The sequence below is a fragment of the Mustela putorius genome, unplaced genomic scaffold (genome assembly GCF_011764305.1).
Source record: "Mustela putorius furo isolate JIRA1106 unplaced genomic scaffold, ASM1176430v1.1 tig00000596_pilon_pilon_pilon, whole genome shotgun sequence".
NCBI classification, from domain to species: Eukaryota; Metazoa; Chordata; class Mammalia; order Carnivora; family Mustelidae; genus Mustela; species Mustela putorius.
The window spans coordinates 15,785,442-15,809,008 of record NW_025421428.1 but is presented as its reverse complement, the minus strand read 5'-3'; the positions used below and the strand labels follow the sequence as shown (position 1 = coordinate 15,809,008).

Genomic DNA, 23,567 nt, shown 5'->3' with positions numbered 1-23,567 from the left:
GCGGCCCGTCTTTGCTCTTCGGCATGGGCTGTCCGGCTCCCCGGCACTGTCCGCTGGTCTTGCCGAAGCCCACTTGAGCACGGACACGAACGTTTACCTCTGTGCTCTCTGTTCTGTTCCGACACTGTCGGCCCTCAGTCAACCCCACATTTCAGACTAACGTTCCTTTGTAATATATTTTCTATTTCTGCAAGCAGCAGCGTTGGGATTGACAGAGACTGACCCCCGAGATCGCTGTGGTAACATGGAATCTTGACCGCAGGCAGCCTGCTAGTCTGAGAGCCCGAGACGCCTTTCCGTTGCATCTCCTTACACTTCTTTCTGCCGGGTTCTCAGCGTGCAGACCTTCTACCTGCTCGGGTGGGCTTGTCCCGAAGCACTTCACTCGGCTTCGACAAATGCAGTTTTCTTTTCTTTCCGTACTGTGTAGAGCAGCACAACTCATTTTTCTTTGGGTTGATTTTGTATCCTTTGCTGAATTCCTCTGCTGGTTCTAAAAGGTTGGCGGGTGTTTTACAGTTTTCTGCATCCGCAGGCAGAGAGAATTGACTTCTTCCCCCCAACCTGGATCCACTTTTTTCTGGTCTTGTCTAATGGCTCAGGCGGGCACTATCGGAAAGAGATGCAGAAGTGGCGGGTCTCCCCGCCTGCTCCCGACCTGGGGAAAGCGTTCAGTCTCCAGCCACCGAGGTGCTGCTCGGTGTGGCTTTTCTCCCGTGTTGGGCTACTGCTTCGATTCCTGTTTGGTTTCGTGTTTGTGTCAGGTGGGCTGCGGAACGTGCTCAGATCTCTGGGTCAGGTCACATGGCCGGGGGCGGGGGCTCTCCTTCCTGCTGGGAGTGAGGTTGTACGTCTGCGGGTGCGCCGCACCGTCCTCAGAGAGTAGCCTGCGTGTCTGGCTTCCTCCGGCATGTTCCTAGGGTTCCTCGGCGCCCACGGGCGTGAGTCTGCCTTGCGCTGCGCACGGCTCCGCCTCTCCTTCCTCCCCGACCTCACTGCCCTACTCACTCCGGTTTTAGCCACAGCTTGAGCGTCTGGCGGTGTGTGTCCTCCTCCGTTTTCCTTCACGATTTTTTGAGCATCGTGGGCCAGGTCTTTTCTTGTACCTTTTGGAATAATCTCACTAGTTTCCACACAAAATTACCTGCCGAGGTATTTTATAGCGATTGTATCGAATCTTCACTCAAGTTGGGGGTAACGGACATCTTCCTGAGACACGGGGGTGGGCTGGACACCAACACTTAGAGGAAAAAATCTGAGGCCATAGGAAAGAGGAGAAAATGATAACATGGCACTCATCACTCGAGAAGGGGGGCCGACACCCCAGTTATAAAGAATTCCTGAAAATAAGAGCGGCCGCACAGTGGGAAAAGGGCAGAAGACATTTTCAGACCCTTCACAAAAATAACTATGGCCTTCAACACATTAAAATATGCTTCTTAGTCATAATGAGACATAACTGTCAGAAAAGTTGGAAAATTTATTCTGAGACCAGTAGAAACAGGCACTTTTTTTTTTTAAGATTTTATTTATTCATTTGACAGAGATCACAAGTAGGCAGAGTGGCAGGCGGCAGAGAGAGGAGGAAGCAGGCTCCCCGCCGAGCAGAGAGCCCGATGTGGGGCTCGATCCCAGGACCCCGAGATCATGACCCGAACCAAAGGCAGAGGCTTTAACCCACTGAGCCACCCAGGTGCCCCGAAACAGGCACTTTTATTCATGGTTGGGAAGAACATAACTCGCCTTCCTGGGCAGGTGCTCTGGCCAGATTGATGGGAACCACATGTCGCATTGCCGTCACGCCGCGTTCAGTAGAAACGTCTCCACACCAAACCTCATGGCAACCTCCTTCCTAGCAGCACAGACTGGACGCAGCCCCACAAGCCCGGGAAGGAGAGTGGGTCCACCCGCGGCCCTCCCCACGATGGGATGCAGTGGAGTGCGACAGAGATGGGAAGGAAGTGGAGACAGACCTTGGAAGTGTTGATCTGCAAAGGTCCGTCTCTGATCCTACTGGCTAGCAGGACTGACCCTCAGGGGACTGCCCCATACATGGGAGCCAGCTCTTTCAAGCACCTTGGGAAGCAGTTTGACCAGTGCGTGGTCAGTGCCCTGCTGTTTGTTGCCACGGGGGCTGGGGCCACAGAGCTCCGAGCCTGACTCAGTCACTGACAAGAGGGGAAGCCTCCACCAGTTCTCGAGGAGACCACCACCCGCTTCCCCCAGTGACCACAACACCCGCCCTTCAGGGTGACCATGGGAACTGCTTCCTTGTAGGTCGTGGAGGATCCAGAAGACTTCATGGGGGGGGGGGGGATCTAGGAACAGAATTCCTGCCATGCCCGCGGTGACTGGAACGGCCACATGGGGAGAATGGCTTCGGCGCGACTCAGACCAAGGATCCTGCCTCCCCTTCCTTCACCACGGGCCCCATGTGGGTCAGTCCTGAGCCAGTAGACCGGGCATCTGCCTACCCTGCTGCTCCCGGCCGCTGCTCCCAGCTGAGCGGAGACCCTTGCCTGGGACCTGAAGTCCTCTCGGACCTCTGCTCCAGCCAGCCCCAGGCGAGCAGGGGCCATGCCTCCTCACTGCTCTGTGCCCAAGCACCCAAACATGTCACGTGTTCACGAATCCGTGGGCTCCCCCAGCAGCCCCGTGACGTGGGGGCCACAGAGTGTCATGTTCACGCTTTCAGCCACTTGTGTGGCATCGGCAGCGGGTCCGGTCGCTGGGGTGCAGAGTGAACCCCAGACACCCTCCCCACCCTTGGAGTCCCCAGCCTACCCTGTGTGGCAGCCTCTCGCCGGCGGTCAGCAAGCGTGGGACACGGGGCTCGAGCATCTCCAGCACCAGCCTGCGCCCGGCTGTGGAGCGCTGAGATCTAGAAACCCGTCCTGCCCTAGAACTTGCCCTGGCGCGGGACTCGAGCCAGCCGTTGGAAGCAGCTCTAGAGGCCGAGCCAGGTCCCCACAGACGAGAGCCGCTCCGGCTTCATCCCGTGGACGCCCCAGAGGGAAAGCGAGCGCCGGCGTCCCTTCCCGAGGACAGCCCGCTGCGCACCCGTTCCCGCCGCCAGCGCGGCTCCAGCGCCCGCGTCAGAGCCCGAGAGTGGGAGCCAGTTCTCCAGCCGGCTCAACGCTGACCAGAAGGCCGCGGCTGTTCCCTTCGCGGAGGCACAGGGCCAGGCGGTCAGGCTGGTGACCTCTCCTCCTGCTGCTTCGGCATCGCCTTAGGATGCAGAACTGGCTGCTGCACTGGAGGCCACTTAGGCGGCGGCTCCGGAGCTCGAGGTGTGCGGGTCACCGACCTCAAGGCCCCCCCTTGCCCACTTGGACCAGCTCCAGAGCAAGTCATCTGGACCCCCCGGCCCACATGAGGCGACAATGCCCGAGGGTGCATCCACGGACACCTCGATCGGTTTCAGAACCAGCTCGAGAGCAAGCACCGGGGACAGAGGCAGCTCCCGCTCGGGCTCAGGCTCCAGCCCTTAGCTGGGCCCACGGCAGGAGCCACGGGCATCCCCAGCATGCACCACGGCTCCGGCCCCTGCTTCTGTCCCGCGCTCGATCCCCTCCACCCAGAGCCGCCCTTCCCCTTGCCTGTGACAGAGCAATCTCTTCTGTCATGTGTTTATGATTTTTACCTGCAACGGTTAATGTGCAGATTCAGTAAAAGTTAACCTTATGTCCCCTTCAGCTGTACCAATAAAGGCCCAAGGCTTCCTTGGGCTCCTCTGGTAACTCTTGGGGAACATGCCCAGGGCCACGGCATGAGGTGGCTGATGGCCAGAGGTCCCCAAAATGCCCAAACGGCCCCCATAGGCACCCACGTTCTAGAGAAGAGTGCCCTGCGCAGTTCACCAGGCTGGAGACGCTCCAGTGAGCAAACTGTTCTTCTGTTGTATCCCAACGTCTGGAGGATGTGGCCCCAGGAGGCCCGACGGAAAGAGACGTTTCCTACACTGCACACTCTGGGTCAGGTCTTATCCCTGACGCCTCTGGCCGTTTGCCTGGCGGTACCCAAAGTTAAGACTGAGAGGCCCAGAGCTAGCCGGTCCCACCAGACACCGCTGTGACCTGACTGTGCAGCCCCAGCTCCCCCCGCCCCCCGTATGTGTGTGTGTGCGTGTGTGTGTGTAAAGAGAGCTCACATAATGTGGGCCCACCCCGAGCAGGAACAGGGTGACGAGGGGTCAGATGCCTGCTGGGCAGGTCACGTTCACAGCCCAGGTCAAGGCTGGCTGAGTGGGACAGGGTGAAGGGTCTGAGCCCTCTGCTCAAGGTTTGTCCCAAGGGCCCTACAGGTGTGGGTCTGATCAGGGAGTGACAAAGGGACTGGGCAGAGCTGTGAGGCCTCCAAGCTGCGCTCCAGAGGCTGCCTTTGCAGAGCTGCGGGGAGGCTGGACTGGCTTCTGCTTCTGCACCTGGCTCCTCGAGTGTGCTAGGGGTGCTGCGGGGTCGGCCCGGGCTCCTTGAATGGCGGAGTAGCTGTGAGAGAAGAGAAGATCACCCGCGGGCCTGCCTCTGCGTGTGCCTTTGTGCAGACGGGACCCAACCGGGGGCCTCCCAGAGAAGCCGCACCCAGGAAGGAAGCCTCAGCGGGACGGCTCCCCGAGTGCGGTGCACCTGCTGGGTGCTCTGAGCCCAGTCCCTGCTCCTGGCCCCACACCAGCCTGTGGGGCTCGTCCCTGTGGGGCCCAGCACTGACCCATCCCCACACAGCCCCAGGCACCCAGCCCCGGCCTTCTCACCCTCGGGCTCGGCCTGCGCGGGCTCTGCGCGCTCCAGCTGGGCCAGCAGAAGGTGGGCACGGCGCTCCAGGTCAGAGCCGGGCATGTTGAGCTGCACGTAGGCCACCAGCTGCTTCAGGCAGGGAAAGTCTGGAGGCTGACAGAAGTCCTCCGAGTACTGGTCCAGCCAGGTGCCCAGAATGGAGGAGACGGCACTGGAGGCAGGCGGGCAGGCGGTAGCGTCAGTGGCCTGGCCCTTCCTTCTGCACAGCCCCCTGGGGCACCCCCGGGGATGCTCCATCCAGAGGCCGGGCCCACCCCGCCCACCCCCACCGGCCATCCAGGCAGGGGCAGGTCTGGCCAGCAGGTGCGAGTTGGTGGTCTCCACGGGAGGGAGACCATTTCTGGTGTGAGCACCCCTGCCTTCCCGGGGGGGCCTGACCCACTCCTCTGTCTGTCTGGGGTCCCTCCTGCTGCACCGTAAACCCTAGGAAGGTGGGGAGGGGGCGCGGCGTCTGCTCTGTCCCAGCCCTGGGGCACACGGTAGGCGCTGCAGCAGTCTGTGGGGGAGGAGGGAACGGGCGATGTCCCTCTGCCCAGCCCGCCTGGGCTCTCGTGGCCCTGCAACCCCCAGTGCCTGCTCCGATGCCTGCCGGACCCCCTTCCGGCGCGTGGGGTCTCCTCTTCCCACTGATACTATTCTCGGGAACCGCAGGAGGGTGGCTGGCCTGGGGCACCAAGGCGCGAGGCCCCCGTGTGAGCCAGTGGCCCCCAGATTGGGTCAGGGCAGGCAGGGCTGGAGTGGGCAGTGAAGCAGGGGACACACGGCCCTCAGGGCCCAAACCCAGCCCCAGCCTTCCCTCTGCCCCCAGGCCCCAAAGCCCAGTCATAGCCGTCTGACTCGTCCTCCTGCAGGAGAGGCCCCCACAGCTCCGCCCTCCAGCGGTGATCACAGACATGGTGGGCCAGGGCTCTGCTCAGTACCCTGGCCCCTGCCAAAGCCCCAGATGTCCCCAACCTGGGAGACAGGGGTTCTCCTCTGTCCTAGGGTCCCTCATCCTTCGGATGACGAGAGCACAGAGGTCCATATAGAGAGAAGGCCAGCTGTGTGTCCCACGGAGTGTCCTGTCCCCACCGCTGCTTTTTAGTTCAGGGTTCCCGGCGGACCCCACCTGGAACCGAGGCCCACGGGGCAGGGAGACTTGTCCGCCCTGTTCCCTGACTTAGGCAGGCTGTCTAGACGGGGCTTCCTGTCCATGTGCGGAGAAAACAAAGCCCCACAGCATCTACAGGTCTCTGAGTGGGTCCGCGGCCCCTCTGCCAGCCCCAAGGGACCCCCGCTCTGGCTACAGTCTGGATGGGACCCCCAGATGGAATGTGAAACCCCTCACAGCGGGGAAAGCGGCTTTCGCCGAGACACAGGATACCGAGGATTGGGGCAGAGAGCGTGTTCGTGGAGGAGACGAGCCCTCCCGGGCTGGCCACGGGATCGGGAACCTGACCCAACAGGCCCCACGGCAACCTCATGGGCGGGGTCGGGCCTCGGGGCACACGGGGTCCACATGGGACACCTGAGGCTCAGAGAGGGGAAGTGCCCCGCCCGAGACACACAGCCTGCAGGTGAGGGGGAGCCGCTGTGCCAGGTCACCTTTTGGGTGCAGCAGGTGTGGGACCGGCCGCGGAGGTCGCTCCCGTGGGAGGTGCAGGTGCACCCGGAGAGGGGACACAGGAGAGGGCGCCGCCCTGGCTCCACCGGCTTCCTCGGGGTGTGAGCGCAGCCGTCTGCATCTCGGGCTCCCGTCCGCAGTCAGGGCACACTCGTTTTCACAACGGGGCTAAGCTTTGGACAAAGGCGGGATGGTCCCACAACAGAAATTGCACGAATATTCCCGTCCCCATCCTGAGAGGCCACAGAGTATGAAGGACGGCCGTGTCGTCCTACACGTGTGCGAAGGATGATCGTGCACCTGCCGAGGCCAGGGCTGCAGTGGGGGCAGGGGGGTGGGGGAGCAGCCTGGATCACAGCCCTGCCCCTGGGATGCAGGCATGTACACCTACAGCGCTCGGGATAAATCCTGGGGAGACGGATGGGAAGCCTGCACCCCAGCCCACCCAGTCAGCCTTGACCTGGGCTGTGAACATGACCCACCCAGCAGGCATCTGACCCCTCAGCATCCTGCTCCTGCTCGGGCTGAGCCCCCTGCTGCCCCCCCCCATCCGTCTTAAACACACTCACACACGCACACACGCGGGCAGGGGAACTGCGGCTGCACAGTCGGATCACAGCAGCGTCTGGCGGGACGGGCTGGCTCTGGGCCTCCCTGTCTTACCTTCGGGGCCCTCCAGGCAAACGGCCAGAATAGCCGGGTGAGACCTGACCCACAGTCTGCAGTGTAGGAAACGGCCCTCGCTGCCGGCTCCCTGAGACCACGACCTACGGACATCAGGATAAAGCAGGACAACAGGTTGTCCATCGGAGCATCTCAGCCTAGTGAACTGGATGGGGGCTGCCTGTAGACTGGGGGTGCCCGTTGCAGCCCCTTGGGTATCTTGGGGACCCCTGGCCATCAGCCTGGCATGTCCCCCAGCCCCAGACCGTGGCCCTGGGTATGTTCCCAAGAGACAACGCGCACACCCCACAGCCCGGCCGCCTCCAACCTCGCCCTTCTTCCCCTCGTCACCTCCGGGGTCCGCTCTCCCTTGACCCCACCTGCGGAGGGAGTCTGTGTGCGTCGGCGGGGACGCGCGCGGGCACCTGTGCCCACACGGAGATGCCCAGAGGAACGGGCCCCACATGGGAACGGCGGGCAGGGTCCCCCAGGATCTCAGGGGCGCATTTTCAAGGAAACCCCTCGGGAAGGGGCAGCCCGGGCCTGGGGGGCCGAAACCCTCCCTGTTCCCCGAGCCTCTGCTCACCTGTCGGGTCCGGGCCAGTCCCCGCCGCTGCTGCCCTCAGTCTGCCCCTGTCCCAGGAGGGGCTGGACGAGGAACTCGACGAGTGGGCTCCGCGGGACTGGAGGATCCCACCTTCGGGGCGGGCGCGGCGCAGGACCGTTAGGGGCGGGCAGGGCGCCCCCGCCAACGGTCGGCGGTGGCAGGTGGATCCTTGCGGGCGCGCGCAGGGACCCGCAGACGGCGCATGCGCGGGACCCCGGCTCCCGAGGGCGTGCGCGGCAGGGGGGCTCCTACGGGGCGGGTCCCTGTGTCCCCGTCTCCACTGCCTGCTCGGGGACCCTCCCCCCCTCTTAGGCGGGGGCGATGACTGAGTGGACGTGGAGACCGGGGCACTAGAGAGAAATGACACATACCCCCATCCTGCTGTCCTGACCCCAAGTTCCTCTGCCCTGTTCCTAGCAGTGCAGGGCGGGGTCAGGGGAGGGGAGCTGGAGGGGACCCGTCTGGGCAGGCAGGAGGCCAGGCCGCCTTTTCCTCCTTGGGGACCCTCCCCCTGTCTTCCTGGCAGCACCCCCCTCTCCCCAAGTCCAGCACGCCGAACACCTTCATCTCCCGCCTTAATCCCCAACACGCCCTCGTGAGGTGGGAGTCCCTGACCCCATTTTCAAAGTAGAAACCTGGGGTCCCCAACGTTACCACAGGAGCTTGCCTGGAACGGGGCTGTGGCATGGCCCTGCTGTGGGTTTGAACCCAGATCCATCTGACCCAAAGCGTGAGTGTACACAGGAGCCGGAGGAAGTAGCCTCTGAGTGCAGCCTTGGGGTTAGGCCATGTGGGATGGGGCCGTGGGGAGGGGCGGCAGGGGGCTCTGAGCGGCACATTCCTGACGGGCTCCCTGGGGGCAACGCCCTGTAGAGGCTGGCGTGGGGTGAAGGGTGCACACTGGGGAGGGCATCTGGACCCCATCACGCAGGGCTCTCTGGATGTTGCGGAAGGAGGCGGGGTCCCTACAGGATGTGGGGTTCAAGGGACACAATCCGGGCAGTCTTATCAGAGCCACTCATCCAAGATTTGGAGGGAGGTCGGTGGGCATGTTACTGCCCTCACTCAAGCGTGGATCACCAAGCACCAGCCAGGGCTGAGGAGGCTGCCTCAGTTTCCGCCTGTGTAGAGTGGGGTCCCTGGGGGTCGCCTGCCTCCTCCCAGGCCTGGGCGTGCTGCCCGGAAGGTCCAGAGATGGCTCCTGGTCAGTAGCTGTTCCAGAGCGGCCAGTACCAAGGAGGTCTGAGTGAGAGGACCAAAGGGACGCCCCTTCTGCCCAGCTGAGCAGGACACTCTTGGGCGTGGTGCCAGTCCGCAAGTCCAGGCCTATGGGGAGCAGCTTCGCCCCCCAGCTGGGTGGACAGTGGCAGCGAGGAGCTGTGGTTGCAGATCCTGAGCCACAGAGCTCGTGGGAGCCCGAGGCTGCCACCGATTGGGAGGAGGCTGAGGAGGGGGAGGTGCTGCTGCCCGAGGCTGCGATGGGGCCTGAGGTCTCCAGGGACGACCGGAATGAGAGGAGTTGCAGGACTGTCAGAAACACTGGATCGTGCCGGGCACTCCATGCAGCATCTCGCCCAGAGGCTCCTGGAGACTGAGGCTTCTTGGGTCCTGGTGGGTGTGCAGTGGGGACCCGGGCTCCAGGAAGCGATCTGTCAGGGGGAAAGGGTGGGACAGTCACCTTCTTTTCCTGGCCGTCAGGGACTCTGCGATGGGGCCCATGTGGATCTCCTCCACATCCACGTCGGGCTGGAGGAGCTGCCTGAGTGCACCCAAGTAGGGAGGCAGTGTCCCTGCTGGGTGGGGAGGGGCTGCGTCTGAGCTGCTCACAGGACGTGGAGTGGGGGCTCCTTTCGGTCTTGGCTGCTGTGTGGTGGTGGAGTCGACGGGCTGACATTGCACTGAACAGACGCCCTTGGTGAGTGGGTGCTCTTGGGTGGCAGTGGCCCACACGCAGGAAGGTGTGAGGAAGTGCACAGAAGACAGTGCCCTGGGCACTGTGGGCAGTGCTCCTTGGCAAAATTCAGCCAGTCTTCTTGTTCGTCGAGCACGGAAGGTGCCAAGGTCGTGCATGGTTCATGGGAAGCAGGGCAGTCTGTTGCTGGGCGTCATGCCCGGCAGCAGGGGTGGATCAGGCTGACATGATGGTCTGGGGGTGGCCTGGATTGCCAGCTGAGGTAGAAATTGCCCAGGTAGCCTGATCCACGGGGGTCTGTAACTGCTTCTCCACCCAACAACCCAGACCTGGACAGTGGCCCTGAGGCTGACTTGTATTTGTGGTTATTGGTTTCCTCTGGGTCAGTAGAAGAAGATCTAAGGAAACCTAATGTGAGTAGAGCAAAAAAATGAGGAAGGTTAGAACAGAGATAATGGGAGGAGAGCACTCAAGAAAATCAGTGAAAAATCAGTTCTCTTTTAGAGATTTACCAAATTCACAAAAGAGGCCAAAATGGTACATTTTAGACCAACGTACTGGCTCACTGAGATGAAGCTGGCAATTCTGAGAAGGACACAAACTACCCAAGTGACTCCGGGGAAATGGAAACCCCACGTAGACCTCCAGGGAGTAAATTCCCTCAGCAGCAGCGGCGAGAACTTCACAGCAATAAAAGTCCAGAACCGGAGGCTTTCACCGGTGATCTGTCCGTGCATTTCGGGAAGAGATCAGAGCCGTCCTTCTGAAGCTGACAAAAGTACCAGAGGAGGGAACACTTCCCGTGACCCCAGAACGCCAGATCGTCCTTTCTCCGGACTGACAAAGACGTTAGGGAAGAGACAACGGCTAGTGAAAATCCACTCTGAAGAGAGAGAAAAAAATCCTCAGTAGAATTCCAGCAGACGGAATCTAGCAGCACATCGGAAGGACGATGCATCATGACCAAGGGTGACACACACCGGGAGTGCCAAGGCTGTTCAACGTCGCTAGTTCATGTCGTAACGACATCGGTAAGAAACGTGATCATCTCGATTGATTAGGATAAGCTCGGACAAAATGCAAACCTCTTCATGATCGGTGCTCACGGTAAAATAGAAACAGAAGATTACGTTGTGATAAAGGAGGGTGCCGGGGTCGCTCCACGGGGTGAGTGTCTGACTTCTGGTTTGGGCTCAGGTCCTGATGTCATGCGTCCTGCGGTCCAGCCCACGGCAGGTTCTGCCCTCAGCAGGGGGTCTGCTGCGGATTCTCTCCCTCCCCCCTCTTCTTTCACGTTTTCTCTCTCTCTTCCCCCCAACCTCTCAAATAAATAGTCTTTAAAAATTATGATAAAGGATATTTATTTAAAAAGCTCATATGTATATTATTCTCAGTGGTGAAAGGCTCAAAGTTTTCTCCTTAAGATCCAAAATTAATCAGTGATGCCCACTCCCACCACTTCATGTCAATAGGGTCACTGAAATTTGGTCAGAGAAAATATACAAGGTGAATTATTAAAATGGAAAGGACGAAAAACTGTTTATTTATAAATGACATCATCTTATTTGCAAAAACTCCAAAGAATTAAAAAAAAAAAAAACCACCTCTATGTGAGATTATAACATTTTCTGAGAAGGTGTGAGCAGAGAAGACAGACACGTATGGGCCACTGGAAGACCAGTGAGAATGCAGGAATACAGCCGTGTGCGGCCAGTTGTTTCTGCACATGGATACCAGGGTCATTCAAGGAGGCAAGAACACTGTTTGCGACAACCAGTGTGAGGAAACCAGACGTCCACATGCAAAGATGAAGTCAGAGCATGACCTCACACCATGTAAAAAAGTGAACTCCAAAGGGATCAAGGAACAAACTTAAGAGCAGAAACTCTGAGCACTTCAGAAGTAAACTAAGAGCACTTAGGGGCACGTCTTCATTCCTTTGGACCTGGCACCGGTGTCTCTACTCCGGCAGCCAAAGCAGAACAACAGAGAAAACGGGTACATGGGGCTTCGTTATTGTAAAAAACGTTTGTGAGGGACGCCTGGGTGGCTCAGTGGGTTAAGCAGCTGCCTTCGGCTCAGGTCATGATCCCAGTGTCCTGGGATCGAGTCCCGCATCGGGCTCCTTGCTCCGCAGGGAGCCTGCTTCTCCCTCTGCCTCTGCCTTCCACTCTGTCTGCCTGTGCTCACTCTCACTCTCTCTCTCTCTTACAAATAAATAAATAAAATCTTTAAAAAAAAAAAAAACGTTTGTGAATGAAAGGACGCTCTCAAGAGAACGTGAGGAAGCCCAAAGCGTGGTAGAATGTTTGCAAACCCTAAATCTCACAAGGGCCTTGCCTCTAGAATGTACGAGAATTCCTACAATTTAAGAACATGAACAATCCCACTCAAAATAATTTCCCCAAAGAAGACAGCCAGACAGCCCGCAGGCACACGGGAGGGGGACCCTCACCAGATGGTGCAGAAACGCAAGCCGACACCACCGGGACACACGTTTCCCCACCCCGGGGGGGCGAGCCGGACCAAGCAGGAGGAACCGGTGTTGCAGAGGAGTCTGGGAAACAGGAGCCCTGGACCGTCTCTGGGGGAGACGTAACATGGTGGAGCTACAGGAGCCGAGGGGTGGCAGGTCCACAAGCTGGTAAGCATCGTGTCCTCACTGAGCCCATTCCGCGGGTCGTCCAAACCAAGGACTTGAACGCAGGCGCTCTAACAAAGCCGGCACAGAAGTATTCCCAGCAGCCCCGCTGACAAGACCCGAAAGAGGAAAGCAGCCCCCGTGCGCGTCCACGGGTGAGTGGATCAACACGTCGCGGCGTGTTCCTACGGGGGGTTCATTCAGCCAGAGCAGGACCAAGTGTTGGTACTCGCGGTCCATTGGCAAACATTACGCTCAGTGGAAGACTGAGTGTATACTCAGAGTATATACTGCCTGATACTGCTGGTATGAAAAATTCATCACAGGTAAATGAGTGGGCCCAGCGCCAGACTCGTGGTTGACCGGGACCAGGGGGCGGGGGGCTGGCCAGTGACGGACCGCTCCGTGGGCGCAGGGGTTTTCTCTGGGGTATGAAATGTCCTGGGCCTGGATGGTGGAGACGGCTCACAGCCTGGGGAAGGTAGCTAATATCAGGGAATGCACACTTGGAAATGGTTAAAAAGATACCGTTTATTTTATATTAGGTTTGAAACATAACATACCTGAATCATGACAAGAGAAAAAAAGCAAACCCTGAAAGAAAAGGAGCGCGTTCCCCGGAGAGGACAGGAAGACGCTGGTCCTGGACCTGGCACCGGGTGTGGCTCCGCAGCGGGAGCGGCGGTGGGGCCGGTGCGGGCTCTGGCCCTGGAGCCGGGGCTGGATCTGGTCTCGCCCGCACAGCCCCCCAGCCCCAGCCCTGCGGTGGGAGCCCGCGCTGGCTCCGCGTCGGGGGTGGGGTTGGACGCCTGGCCGAGGCCCGCGGGAAGGGCCGGATCCTGCCCCAAGACCTGGAACGGGCCGGCCTGGCATGAGTCTGCGGCCCGGGGGCTGCCCTCCCAGCTCATGGGCCTGCGGGGGGAGCTCAGTCTGCGTCCTCGGTGGCCGGGGGCTCCGTGGGCTCCCCCACAGCTGGTTGGGAAGGCTCAGCGCCCCCGGGGGAAGGATAGGGGGAGTTACCGAGAACAGAGACCCAGGTCCTTCCGAGCCTGGAAGGGGCTGACCGGGTCGGGTTCCCACCTTCTCTTGGGAGGCCGCAAAGCTGCCCGCAAGTCTGGGGGGTGGGGAGGTGTGGAGGGTGCGAGCGTTGAGGGGCTCTTCCCTGGCTCCTCCTTCCCCTGCCCTGTGGACAGGAGCCGGGAAAGTGTGGCCTTGGAGACTGTCGGTGTCCATCCAAAGCCCCCCTGGAAGGGAGGAAGCTCAGAGCTGCTGCAGCCCAAGTCCAGGCTGGCACCGGCCTCGCCACGGGCAGAGGGTGGGACCGGCGTGGCTGCGACTGGGAGGGCGCTGTCCTGAGTCTCTGCAAGAGCAGCGAAGTCAGAGCTAAAGGCGAACAGCCACACGGGAAGTGTTAAGACCGTGATGCCCGCTGGGGGCCCCTGGGTGGCTCCGTGGCTCAGGCGCCCCCCACTCTCACTTTGGCTCAGGTCCGGACCTCAGGGCTCTCGGATCAAGGCCCCATCAGGCTCCCCCGTCAGCGTGGAGTCTGCTCGCAATCTCTCCTGCTCTCGCTCAGTTCTCCCTGCCTCTGCTGTTTCTCTGAAATAAATAAGTGTTCGATGGGGAGAACGCTGGTGGCCGGAGGACGAGCGGGGTGTGCGCCGTGCTGTGCCGGGAGGAAGGGGGGGCCGGGCGGGTGGAGGGTGTCGTGCCGGAGCAGGCAGCAGACGAGGACGGCTGGGAGCCAGGACTTCCCGGGTCGGGGCGGCGGGCACCGGGGCCCTTGGCGTGTTGCCCCTCCAGTCGGCTCACAGGCTGCCTCCTGGGGTGCAGGAGGAACGATGTCCCTGTCCTGACCCCGTGGCTGCCCCCCGTCGTCTGGAAAGGGAGCTCCGACGCTGACATCCTGAATGAGCAGCTCCGGCCACAGAACGCCGCCATCGGACGAACGTGTTTGCTATCAGAAAGTAAGCGCATGAGATGACAGAGGGTGGGGACGGCCGGCCCGAGGGACCAGGGACGTCCCGGTGTGTGTGCGTGTGCGGCGCAGAGTGGGGCAGGGACCCGTCCTCGGGATGAATGTGACCGTGCGTGCGTGCAGCAGCCTTACGGGCTCTCCTGGGCCCACCGAGGGACACCCCCGGCTCCCTCTCAGGCTGCGCGTCACCGCGGATGACAGCTCCTCTCTGCTGCCACCCCCCTCGGCACAGACACAGCCCTGACACCGGGCCGCTCTCCCGTGGAGTCAAGGGGCAGTGCACGCCAACTTGCAGGCTACTGGGGAGCCCCCTCCAACCAGAGAAGTGGAAGGGGAGACACGTACGTGCAGTGGATGGTCGCGAGGCTACGCCAGTCGGGCTGGATCCTCCCGTGCGTCCCTTAGAGGATGCGGCTCTGAGGGGGACGACAAGGTCAGACCCAGCAGTCAGTGCCCGACCCCAGGTCCCTGAGCAGGAGCCGAGCAGTGAGGCCATGGGACCCAGGTGACCCGTGAGCATGTGAGGCACGGCTACAGGCAAGTGGTCTGGCTCCTCGGAGCCCCTGGAAGGTGGGGCTGGGGACAGATCAGCTTTCAGGATTGCCATGGGGGGGGGTCATGAGAGCCCAGGGGTACAGGGCCTGCAGCAGGCGGAACTTCCTTCCTCCAGAGAGCTCCCCAAGGCCCTCGGATCGTCCTGAGGCCTGGGTGACCCTTTCCCCAGGCTGTCTTGAGAGAGGCATTGGGTCCCGTAAGCAGGGACTGAGACGGGCATAGGTTCGGCCCAGAATCCTCCTCCAGTTCCTGGAGACGGGACTGAAATCACCAGCCAGAGCCTCGCTGCCCAGGGCTCGTGGTCAGCACGAGTGGCTCTGTCGCAGCACTGCCCACGGCACGAACACGGGCTGTCCTCACATGTCCCCCCGGGGCTCTAAACGTGGCCCAGGCTGTGGGCAGGAGCCGGGCTTGCACGAAGGAGCCCTTACCTGCAGGATCCTTGGAGGGAACCAGACTCACAGAGTCCGGCCGCGAACCCACACTCACGTTGCCTGGTCATGGACTTGCCCTGGTGACCTGACTCGAGCCTGTGGGGTGTAGTGTCCCTATCCCCAGGCTCAAGGTGGTGCCCGCCTTCCCAGTGGGGCCATTGACTGATCTGCCAGGAATGGGGCAGACCCAGGGAAGTAGCTTCAGAGGCTGCGGATAAAAATCCACCTCAGAGGGGCTCAGCACACCTGCCTGACCGCGGGGAGCTGCTGTCCCCACGGTGCGGAGCAGGTAGGCCCTCACAGGGGACCAGCCACGTGAGGCTGTTGACGAAGACTTCCCACGTCTTGGGGCCGAGGAGATGTAGACCTGGACCCTGAGGTTATGCCCTTGGATTCACAGCTGGGGCCCAAGCAAGCCCCCTCTTCTTCTAGGGGTCGACTTTCCCCTTCCCTGCCCCTGGGCTGGACCAGATTCCTGATCTGGGGGAGTTCAAGGAATAGTTCAGTGGTGGACCAGGGACCTCGACAGCAAGAGAATCAGTCGCCTTCAAGGAGGGACAAGGCAGGAGGTGGAGCCAGCTCAGTGGGGGCCAGCGACTACCCCACCAAGCTAAGTGGGGCAGGAGGCCGGCCATCAGGCTCCCTGAGGAGCTCTGAGGCTTCCCAGAGGAAGGCGTTGTGTCCTCGGGCTCCCGGCTCCCAGGAGAGCAGCTGGGGATGACCCCCCCTCGTAGCCCCCATCCGCCGGGGGTGCTGGGGTCCCGTCCACGCTGACCCGTCCACATCTTCGCCCTTGTTCTCTGCAGAGGAGATGCACAGAGGGCAGGAGAGGGAGCCGTGGGTGGACAGCCGGCGTGGCGAGTGGGGCGCACACTCACGGGGCTGGGGGTTCCTGCTTCCGAGGAAGCCGGGGCAGGACTCTAGGCTGAGCCACGGGGGAGCCGGGGCCTGGTGGACGCCGGGTCCCTCCCCGGCTGAGGGATGTCATGGATCCCCCCCAGCCCTCTCTGTCCCTTGTTTAGGACCTCAGTCCACGCAGGGTAGCCGCTCCGACAAGGCAGGATCGAAGGTCAAGTCCAAAGACAGCAAGTGGCCAAGACACAGAACAGTGGGGGTGTCGGTGGAGACAAGAGGGTGCGGCGGCCAATGCTGTAGAGGGTCTGGGCCTCGGCCTTGGGGCACTTGGTGTGGCGCGGCTCTGCCGTCCCGTGGATGCCCGTGCACCGCACTCCCTCGTGCACCGGCCGCTGGGGGAGCGCCTGCCCCCTCCTCTCCGCGGAGGGCTCTCTCCTCCCCCAGCCGTGCCTCCTCCCATGCCAGCCGGCGGCTGCCAGCCATGCAGCCTGGGAGCCTGGACATCCTGACGACCCCCTGCCCTGGGGACAGAGCGGTGCGGGTGGGACGTGGTCTCCCAGTGGGCCTGAGGTCAAGGCCCCCACGGCGCTCCCTCCCCTCCTTCGGGCTCATTGTGCCACGTCCTCCCTCAGGCTCCCCGGGCCCAGGCCCCCCTCTGCTGGGGGGCACCCTCGGCCCAGGCTGCACACGCTGGGACCGGGAGCAGATCGTCTGGACCTTCTGGCCTCGCGCTTCCCCGCCTGTGCTACGGGCACCGGCGGGCCTCCCAGGGCGGTCCGAGGACACCCAGCGCAGGGAGGTGTAGGGCCCTGCACGGGAGATGCCTCGGGGTCCCCGAGCGAGCGCACAGGCCTCGCACAGTGCTCCGGGCTTGTGGGGGGCCCAGCGCCGGAGGCAGGCGTCCCGCCACGGGGCAAGGGGAGTCCTGGCGAGGGCGGCCGTGGCGGGGGAGGCCCCTGAAGGTTCCCAGAAGAGGCAGGAGACAGCAAGACGACCGGACAGAGCTTCCCAAGGAGGGCGACGCAAGGCTCAGAGGACCTCCGAGGCCCGTGGGGAAACTCAGAGGCCCTGGGGATGTTGGCCGCGAAGCCGTCCCTGGGGCCGAACAGTTGTGTCCCAAACCCCCAGTCCACACTGCCTGAGGCACTCTTTGTTGCATCGAGGAACCAGGGCCGGGGGCCAGGAGGACTCCCAGGGCGTCAGGTCGAGCCGATCCTGACTTTGCCTCCCTTTTCAGGACTCGCTGTGTCCCGAGGCAGGGCGAAGCCTCGTTCTGTCACTCTGGGTGCGGCCGGCCCCGTGGTCCAGAGCGGATTCCTGGTGCCCATCCCGCTGCTCAGCCTGAGCACTGTCCCCCGTCAGCTCCCACAGTGACCGTGAGTGCCACGGGGACAGGGAGCCCGTGGTTGGGGGGTGCTCCCGGATGAAGCCGCCGTGCTCAGTTCCCAGCTGGGGGCCCAGATCCTCTGCTGGACGAGGGAGGGGGGAGGGAGTCGGGCTGGGGGAGGGGGAGGGGAGGAGGGAGGGAAAGAAGAGGAAGGTCTGGAGGGCGGGACGGACGGACGGACGGACGGACGGAATCTGGGAGGGAGGCCGGGAACGCACAGAAGTGCGGCGCATCCATCCATCAGGAGTCCTGCTTGGAGGGAGGTCCGAGGGCGTCCCAGCCCGGACCCTGGACGGTGGCTCGGGGCACGTGCATCTGTGCCTCCCCGTCCTGCCCTTCCTTCTCCTGGGCCCTCTGTCATCCTGGATCCTGTCCGCCGCCGCCTCCCACCATTCTGAGTGTTCCCAGGAGCAGGGGGGCAGGAGGGCATCTCAGGAGGGGCTTCCCGCGTCCCGTGCCCCGGACGACGGTGGGGCAGGAGCTCCAGGACGCGCTCTCCTGAGGACGGGACCGAGGATGGCGTCCATGTCCTTGGGCATGAGCGCGGTTCCATTCCCATCTGGCCCCACTGTCTCTCCGTGCTCTCTCCCTTCGGGCGTGAGCCGCCGCGCCGGAGTTTCCGGGCTGAGTCCCAGGTCGAGCACTGCTAGGTGCTGGGTGCCCCTGCGGCCTGGGAAGGGCGCTGCCCACCGTTGTCCCAGACAGGGGTGCCCGTCCCCTTCTCTCCGGGGACCTGCCCTGGACCTCCGTGTCCTCCCGTTCTCCCCAGGGCTGCTGGTCCCCGGGCCAGACACCTGCCGGTCTGAAGGGGACTCGCGCTGCCTCCAGAGGGTTTCCTGGGCCAGAAGCCTCCCCCGGGAGCTCCTGCATCACTGACCCATGCTCCCCCCCCCCCGCCCCCGTGCATATCTGCCGCCACCCCCCACCCCCGGCTTGCATGCTTTCGGTGTGTGTTGTTGTGGGACCCGGTGACGTGGAGCCTGGTTGGGACCGGAGGCCGGGGAAAGCTTTCTCTGGCCTTGGGTGGTGAGCGATGCGTTGGCCGCGTATGGTGTGTCTTCTAGCTCTCTGCCTTGCCCTGGTGTGCGGGACCCGGGAGGAAGCAGCCGTGTGGTGTTTGGGGTCAGGCCGGGGTGTCCCCGCGGGAACAGGGGTCTCGGCCCCGACATTGGGCCCCTATCCACTCAAGGGGCCTCCACGATCCCGTCTCCTCGGGAATCCATCCGGGGTTTCGGTGTGGCAGAATCGAAGTTCTATGTCCAAGACACTCAGGACAAAACCCAGTCCCCTTTGGACAGAGGTGGGCAGACACCAGGGCAGCTGCTGGGTGGTTCCCCTCCCAGAAACGTCCAGAACAGGTGAAGGAAGCGAGAGAGAAAGCAGCTGAGGCGTGGCGAGGGGCCGGGCTGGGAGAGCCACGGGCAGGGAGGGCTTGGGCTCAGGGTCCCCTTTGGGGAAGGAGATGTTCCCCAGCGACGTTCTGGGCTGTGGGGGGAGGGCGCCGGGGATGGGCTGAGCGCTCAGCACGAGATCCACGGAAAACGCCGCGTTTTATTTAAAAGAGATAATAGAGAGCGTAGAGGACATGGAAAGCGACAATGACCGTGACACTGTACGAGAGGGAAAGAGCACGGGGGAGGGGATGAAACACGGTGGCGGTGGCGGGGCATCGGGGTCGGGGCATGGGACTGAGGGGAGCCGTCCAGGGAGCTCTCCCTGCAGAGCGGGGGGCTGTGGAGGGGGCTCTGGGAGCCCCGCAGGAGCAGGTGTAGGGGCAGGGGTTGGGCCAGGGGCCGGGGCCAGGGGCACAGCCAGATGCAAGAGCAGGGCCAGGGGCAGGAGCGGGAGCCAGGGGAGGGCCAGGGGCAGCAGGAGCGGCCGGTGCGGGACGCAGGGCTGGTGCTGGGTCAGGGACGGGAAGAGGAGCGCAGGCAGGGCCGGGAAAGGGCAGGAGCAGGGGCGGGAGCTGCATGTGGGGCGGGAACAGGGGCCCAGGCAGAGGCAGGGGAAGAGCCAGTGGCCCTGCCAGGGGCCCAGGGAAGGGCAGCGGTTCTTGCCGAGGCAGGGGAAGGGGCAGGGGCTGCGTGTGGAGCAGGACGAGGGACCCAGGCTGGAGCAGAAGGCACAGGAGCAGGGGCAGGACCTCGGTCTGGGGCAGGAACAGGGGCCCAGGGAGGGACAGACGAAGACATAGTAGCCCTGCTAGGGGCAAGGGAAGGACCATTGGTCCTTGGAGGGGCAGGGAAGGGGCTGGGGAAGAGGCCCCTTGGAAGGGGCAGGGGCAGGAGCAGGAGGAGGGGCTGGGTCTGGAGCGGGAACAGGGGCCCAGGGAGCAACATGGGAAGGGGCGGTGGTCCTGGCAGAGGAAGGGGCAGGGGCAGGAGCAGGGGCAGGACATGGGTGTGGGGCAGGGACAGGGGCACAGGCAGGGGCAGGGGCAGGGGCAGGGCAAGCGGCAAGGGCCCTGGCAGGCTCAGGGGAAGGTGCAGCAGTCCTGGACGGGGCGGGGGGAGGGAAGGGGCAGGGTCTGGGGCAGGGACAGGGGCAGGATCCGGAGAGGAGCTGGAGCAGGAGCTGGAGCAGGAGCAGGAGCAGGGCCTGGGGCGGGAGCAGGCACCAGCTCTTCCTGGGCAGCGTCAGGCTCCCCGTGGCCCGGTTCCTGGTCACCTGCCGGCTGCTGGTCCCCGGCTGAGGTGGCGGCAGGCACCGTCCCCCAGTGCCCAGCTCCTGCTGATGTCAGGGCCGGCCCGAGCTCCTTGGATGGCGGAGCTGGGAGAGAAGAGAAGGTCACCCGCGGGCCTGCCTCTGCGTGTGCCTTGGCGCAGACGGGACCCAGCCCGGGGCCTCCCAGAGAAGCCGCAGCCCGGAAGGAAGCCTCAGCGGGACGGCTCCCCGAGCGCGGTGCACCCGCTGGGTGCTCTGAGCCCAGTCCCTGCTCCTGGCCCCACACCAGCCTGTGGGGCTCGTCCCTGTGGGGCCCAGCACCGACCCTTCCCCACACACGCCCAGGCACCCAGCCCCGGCCTTCTCACCCTCGGGCTCGGCTTCCGCATGGTGGCCTGGGAGGTTCGGAAGCCTTTCCTGGGACCTCAGACTCCTGGGTCAGAGAGGAGGTCCTGTCCACCAGCCTCTCCTCCTCATCCGGGGCCTTCTGCCAAGACAGGGACCGGTCGCCGGCCCGGATGCATCACAGCCCTGCCCGGCCGACCCCACTGTGCTCTTGCCCCGTCCCCCGGCGGCTCCCACATCAGACACAGACCTGTGTGTGCACAGCCCTGCACCCACACCTGCAGGGCTCTCGGGATAACCCCGGCCAGGAGCTCGCATCCCTCCACCTCGTCCCACCAGCCAGCCTTGACCTTGAAGGAAACCTGCCCACCAGGCACCTGACCCCTCATCCACCTGCTCCTGCTCAGGAAGGCCCCAGCCCTCGTGAGTCCTCCTTCCACACACATGCATGCACACCCACGTTCCCCCCCCACACACACTCGCACACGCATGCACACACACACAAACACAGGGGGATGGGGACCCGGGGCTGTGCCCGTCGATGAGAGCGTGTGGGGCTGTGTGACCGGCTCTGGCCTCCCGGTGTCACCTTTCTCTGCTTTCGGCCGAATGGCCAGATGCATCGGGCAGCCCTGAAACGACCTCCCGAGCGAGGGGAAGTGTTTGCCGAGCGCGCAGTCCTCTGCTTCCAGCGTCCCGCGTTGGGATGCAACGTGTGAACATGTTGTTGGTTGGACGATGTCCAAGGCAAGGAGCTGCGCAGGGGGGCGTCCCTGGAATGTGGGGGCCTGGTGATGGGGGTTCCAATTCCGTTGGGCTCTGTGGTCAGGGAAGTGAGGTCACCGCTCCTGGGGACCCCTTCCCCGACTTGCTCCTTGTACGAGAGCCTTCTCCAGCTCTGGAGGAAGAGAGACATCCTCTGTTTCTCTAGGCTTGGCGTCCTCTGACCCACGAGCAGCCCTGGAAGGTTTCTAGTCTGACTCTAGAAGTGCACCAGCACTGAGTGGGCCAATCATTGTCGACACATGGACACGGTAATGTGCTAAGGAAGCGCCGCAGGTGTTCCTGTGCCAATGGCCTGTGGCCGGCAGGACTGGCGGCTTCAGTGCCCTCCAGTGGGCCCCCTCTCCCTGGATGGGAATCCCCCTGGAATCTCTGTCTTCAGCGCTCTCTTCCTGCTGGTTTCAGGACCAAGGGAGACACTGTGGTATGGCTTAGACGGCTCCTCTAAGGCCCTCCCGCCTTCTGCACACATCACTGCTCCCCAAGAAGCAAGGCTGGTGTGAGGCACTCATTCCCTCCAAGGCCCAGTCGCTCCGCTCCGTTACATACACAGTGGCCACGGCTGCCTGGCTGGGCCAGGAGTCCTAGGAGAGCTCTCCTTTCCTTGGATCAGAGTTCATATTTCTGGCCAGAGAAAGAAGTCCCATCTGTCCTCTGCTAGAGGAGGTGAACTCCTGGGCTGGGTGGCCCTCAGGTGCCTGAGGACATGGGGGTCCCCCTTGGAGAGAAGGGTGATGGGCACCCCTGCCTGGGAGAACAGGGAGCCGCACCCTTCCCCGGCCACAGGGGCACCCATCATCTAGCAGTGCTCGGCCCAAGACTCAGCCCAGAAACTCTGGCACAGGTTTCTCACAGCTGCAGTGTCCGGAGTACTCAGCACAGCGACGGTGGGGAGAGTAGGGACCAGTACTAATGCCTATCGAGGATGGCGTCCAGGGTCCTGGTGCAGAGGGTGGAGAGAATGGTCTGGAGCAGGGAGGTGGGTGCGGGTCTCTCTGTGCCGAGAGGCAGACCCTGGGGTCATCTGCTGTAATGCTCGGGACCCACCGTCCGCATCCAGGGACTGGCACTGCCCGTTCTGAAAGCAGGTCCCACAATGGTCAGGACTGTTTGCCTGTGGCTGCAGGGAGCAGAGTGAGGAGGACGAGCCGCACGGCCTGGGGCTCCCTCCCAGCCTGCAGCAGACCTGTGGACCCCCGGAGGCCGTGCCTGGCTCGGCTTGGCACACACAGCGGGGGAGTCTCCCTCTGGCCTCTGCTGCACAGCTCTGCCATCCCTGTCCCAAACCCCAGCTCCGCCATTACAAACCGGGAGACCTGGGGGAGAGTCTTCGGGGGGTGGGGGCTAGATTACTGTGGGGACTGTGGAGAGAGGACAGGCCCCAGGCTTCTGCACTGCGAGTGGCGCATCCCAGGAAGCCGGACAGATACGCAGCTGGGTGGGGCCTGGCTCCAAGGTTGGCCTCCCCCATGCGCCCAGGAGGGCCTGCTGCCACCTCATTAGGCCGCCAATGGGCACCTGAATCCCTGGGAGACCAATTCGGAGCTCCTGGTATGTGGCCACAGGACATGCACAGGGCATGGAGAGAGTGCTGGAGAGGGTGGGGGGGAAGATGTCTTCTGGGACTGAGACGCTCCTTTGGCTACCTCCATTGTGGGCCCCTGGCCTCCTGTGCTGGGCGTTCTCTGTGGGTAAGAGTGCACCCCGGGGGTCCTCATTGGCTCAGGCCACGTCCTCAGGTTCTGAGCTCTGCTCTGACTGGAGACCCTGCCTGGGACTAGGGGACCTGGGATCCTGGGCGGGGGTGTGGCCGAGCTGAGACCTGCCCCCTGACCCCCAGAAGGTGCCCTACCACTGCCTGGCTCCAGCTGGGACAAGAAGGGCCGGGAGCACGTGGCTCCCTCCGTCCCGCCATCATCACCGGCTCAGCAGCGAGACCAGCTGCTTCGAGGACCCGGTGTAGCCGTCAAGCACGCGGCCAGGGTGACCCCAGCCCAGCCTGGCCCCTGGAAGCCGAGGCCCTGCTGCTCCTTCTGTCCGCCCTGCACGTGCAAGGGGACAACAGCACACCCGCCCCCGCTGCCCTCCCCCGCCACTGGGAGACGCGTCCGAGCGGGTGACGCAGCGGTCCCGCAGGGGCTCGCGGGGGCTCACGGGGAGGGGCGCGGGCAAGGCCCCGAGAGCCCCACGCCCTTCTGCAGAGAACAGGGGTGGCAGCAGCCGCGGAGCCGCTCGCGGGTGCGGACGGGCACGTCGGGGGCCCCTTCGCGCGCGGCCGGGCGTGGCGCCCAGACTCCACGCCTCGCGCTGACCCGCCACCACCAGGACCCGACCCTGGGGCCTCCGC

General features: G+C 63.2%; 1 long non-coding RNA gene across 1 annotated transcript; it reads right to left on the bottom strand.

Moving 5' to 3' along the window:
* Positions 1-1,639: 1,639 nt before the first annotated feature.
* LOC123392796 lies at positions 1,640-7,807 on the bottom strand. Its single transcript, XR_006607483.1, has 4 exons — positions 7,646-7,807; positions 7,060-7,163; positions 4,751-4,944; positions 1,640-4,487 (listed from the first exon to the last, which is right to left on the bottom strand). It is a non-coding gene; the product is annotated as an uncharacterized LOC123392796 (long non-coding RNA).
* Positions 7,808-23,567: the final 15,760 nt, after the last annotated feature.